At 43.7% G+C, this 3944-nt stretch overlaps 1 long non-coding RNA gene across 1 annotated transcript; it reads left to right on the top strand.

Annotated features, from left to right (window-relative positions):
• The first annotated feature begins 2166 nt into the window (after positions 1-2166).
• Positions 2167-3319, top strand: LOC122448778. Its single transcript, XR_006271756.1, has 3 exons — positions 2167-2320; positions 2868-3084; positions 3181-3319. It is a non-coding gene; the product is annotated as an uncharacterized LOC122448778 (long non-coding RNA).
• The last annotated feature ends 625 nt before the right edge of the window (positions 3320-3944 follow it).

The raw sequence follows: 3944 nt of genomic DNA, 5'->3' as shown, positions 1-3944 counted from the left end.
GACTTGATAAATGACTCACCCAAAGGCAAGGAACTGAAACAGTTTGAATATTTTCAGGTCTCAAACCCTAGTTCTTTTGATTCCACATATTGTGATCTCTAATCAAATGCAATTTTTTCCCTATACTTAGTTAACTTAAAGACCTGTAAAATGAAAATGGGTGCATGCTAAGTTGCTTTAGTCATGTCTGACTCTTTGCAGCCCCATGGAATGTAACCTGCCAGGCTCCTCTGTCCATGGGATTCTCCAGGCAAGAATACTGGAGTGGGTTGCCATGCCTTCCTCCAGGGATTGAACCCATGGACCCAGGGATTGAACCCATGTCTCCTGCATTGCAGGCAGATTCTTTATGACTGAGTCACTGGGAAAGCCCAAAATGAAAATATGAGTACTCTGTTTGTTGAGAAAAAAATCTGTACACAAATGGACCTACACAGTTCGAACCCGCATTGTTCAAGGGTCACCTGTACTGCAAATAAGTAAACACTGTGCATAACAAATGTATTTGTCCATTTATCTGTGTAGGGAGGCTTTACAACTTTTTAAACTTCTGTATATTTTTATAGAGGTATGTTTTTCATATGGTGAAAAAACAGCAGATTTTTAAAGTACCATCCAATGCAACCATCATGCAAATCAAAGTAAGAACATTAAAAAAAAAAAAAAGTAAGAGCATTTCCAGCACCCCAGAAAGTTGCCTGGTGTCCTTTTGCAGTCAGTACTCAGCTCCCCAGAGGCAAACACTGTTCTGATTTCTATCACTAAGAGATTAATTTTTCCTGTTCTTGAACTTCTTGTAAATGGAGTGGATTCATACAAAGTGTACTCTTGCGTGTGTATGTCTTCAGTCCGAAATTGTGTCCAACTCTTTGAGACCCCATGGACTGTAGCCTGCCAGGCTCTCCTGTCCATGGGATTTCCCAGGCAAGAATACTGAAGAGGGTTCCCATTTCGTCCTACAGGGATCTTCCCGATCTAGGGATCTAACCTGCATCTCCTGCATTGGCAGGTAGGTTCTTTACCACTGAGTCACCTGGAAAGCCCTTGTTCTCTTGCATGAGGCTTTTTGACTCAGTATAAAACGTTTGGGAGATTCATCCATGTTGCCACATGTATCTGTACATCATTCCTTTGTATGGCTGAGTAGTAGTCCATTTCCTGATACCTGGAATTGTTAGACTTTTTACTTTGAGTCAAGAATATGAAGTGGTAACTCATCGTGGTTTTTTTCCCCTTGGCCATGCCATGAGGCTGTGGGGTCTTAGTTCCCCGACTAGGGATTGAACTTGTGCCCCACTGCATTGAAAGTGTGGAATCTTAACCATTGGACCACCAGGGAAGTCCTCATTGTGGTTTTAGCTTGCATTTACCTGGTAATAAAAAATGGCAGCTCACTTCATTTGCTTACTGGACATTCATATGCTTTCTTTTGAGAAATATCTGTTTAACCCTTGTGTTTATTTTTTTTTTAAAGTTGATTTAGTAAGAGTTCTTTATATGTTCTAAATATGAGCCCTTTGTCAGCCTTTTATCTCTTGTGAATGTTTTCTCCCTATCTGTGGTGTACCTTTTTACTTCCCCAAGTGTGTCTTTGGGTACTTTAAATTTTGATCATGACAAACTGATCAATTTTTGAAAACAGTTAATGCTTTAGTGTCCTGTCTAAAAAAATCTTTGCCTATCCCAAGGTCAAGAAGATATTCTCCTATGTTTTCTTCTAGAAGCATTATAGTTTTATCTTTTACATGTACACCTGTGATCTATCTTGAATTAATTTTTGTATGTGATATGAGGTAGGGGGAAAGTTTTTTCCCCTATGGATATTAATTAATTTGTGGAACATGAGACTCTATTTGTTGGAATCTCAGACATTAATTGTCCTGGGTAAGTTGTGCTTGTCATATACCCTGTCTCCCAGAGTCGATTATCCAGCTTCCTGTAAAGCCCTGCTTAGAAGATAAAATGATGATGATAAAAGAGACAAATCCCTAGACAGAGAACAGAAACATCAGAAAAAATTCCAACTGCCCATCTGCAATTTTGTCCAGCCTTTAGCCTCCCTCATTGTCCAAGTTGTGTTTGCCTTCCCATGGCCTGAGCCAAAGAGGACAGAGGTGAAGGGGAAGCCAAGCTGGGAGCAGGATGAGAGGAAACACAGGAGCAGAGGCTGGGAAAGTACCCCAGTGCTGAGCCAGGCTGGGCTGGAAGATGGCTGGTTCTTTGGGGCCCTGGGCAGGGATGTGGACTGCCCAGCCTGTCTCTGTCTCTCTCCTGTGATTTGTGGAGCCTGAGAATATGAAACCTCAGAGGTGCAATGCAGGTGAGTGGGTTCGTGGGCCAACCCCTCCCCCTACAAGCCTGGACTCTCCTCTGCAGCATTGCAACCTGGGATCTAGAGGCAAGGTGGGTGAGAGGAACCAACGCTAGTTGAGCATTGACTGTGCAACAGTTATCTCCATCCTAGGGGCTTGTGTATGGTATCTCATTCATTCATTCATCCTGTTTGCCCTACCACCTTAGGAGAAAGATACTTATTCCTCACAGATGAGGAAGTTGACGATCCAAGAGGTTAAGTATGTGTGTTTGGGCTTAGTCCACTCAGTTGTCTCCGACTCTTTGCGACCTCTTGGACTATGGCCCTCCAGGGCCTGGGATTCTCCAAGCAAGAATATTGGAGGGGGTTGCCATTCCCTTCTCTAGGGGGCCTTCCTGACCCAGGGATTAAACCCTGGTCTCCTGTGTTGTAGGCAGATTCTTCGCTGTCTGAGACACCAGGGAAGCCCGAGGTGAAGTAAGCTTCTCAAGATTTCTCAGCTCATAAATGAGGGAGTAAAGATTCTCTTTTTCCACTGTCCCTTCCACTGCAGCTCATCCCCACTGTGCTCCAGCCCTTCCCAACCATCTGCTGCGTGAGAAATCAGACCGCTGCATAACTACAGTCTTCCCTCCTGAGGAACTTGTAAGCAAGCAAAAAAAAAAAAAAAAAGAAAAAAGAAAAAAAAATGCATATGGGGTATTCCCCATTGACATTTCCTCCCAAATAACCCCAGTTTCTAATGGCACAAAGAGACTTTCAAGTCCAAGGTAAGGATTTGTTTGTACCGATTAAAATATAATATAAAGCCATTTTGAGGACTTTCCTGGTGGTCCAGTAGCTAAGACTCTGCACTCCCAAAGCAGGTGGTCTGGATTTGATCCCCCATCAGGGAACTAGATCCTGCATACCTCAACTAAAGATCCCACAGGCCACAACAAAGATCCTGCCTGTAGCAATGAAGATTCTGCGTGTGTGCTGCAACGAAGACCCGAGGCAGCAGATACATACATAAATAAAACATTAAAAAAATTTTTGGACGTTCCTTTGGTTTTCACTGACTCAACCAACCCTCTTGAGATGATACTGAAGAGTCAACAAGCTCTTCCCACAATGCCATGTCTTAGCCCATTTGGGTTGCTCTAACAAAAAGACCATGGGTTGGGCAGCCGAAACAACAAACATTTAGGGAAGTCCTCATCTGTGCACACTCACTCCAGAACAACATGTGATCTAACCCCTGGTCAGCCGAGGTCCATAGAAGTGTTTCTTTCCAAAGAAGGGCTTGAGCCCCAAAGGTTAATTTAAGACATTTGTTTCCCCCAGCACAGAAAATAAGGAAGTTCTGAAGTTTATATTTCTTTCTCCCAAGAAAAAGTTTCAGAAGTCTCAGATAAGGGTTTTAGACAAGGCTCAAGGGTAAGGCACTGGACTTTGGGCCTCCCTCCCCTCCTTTTCCCTCTAGGGATCTTTGCTCTTGGAAAGTCATCCTTGAGCCCAGCCCCCTTGGGGGGAAAGGCAGAGGAGTAGGCAAGACCGCCCCTCCCTCCACCCCAACCCCAAACTCCAAGGTGTAAGATTTATTTGTTGTTTTCCTGATACACCTAGTTCTGTGCAAGGCTTGGTAAAG

The sequence above is a fragment of the Cervus canadensis genome, chromosome 1 (genome assembly GCF_019320065.1).
Source record: "Cervus canadensis isolate Bull #8, Minnesota chromosome 1, ASM1932006v1, whole genome shotgun sequence".
NCBI classification, from domain to species: Eukaryota; Metazoa; Chordata; class Mammalia; order Artiodactyla; family Cervidae; genus Cervus; species Cervus canadensis.
Note: the sequence above shows the minus strand (reverse complement) of the source record. Positions and strands in the feature narration are given on the sequence as shown.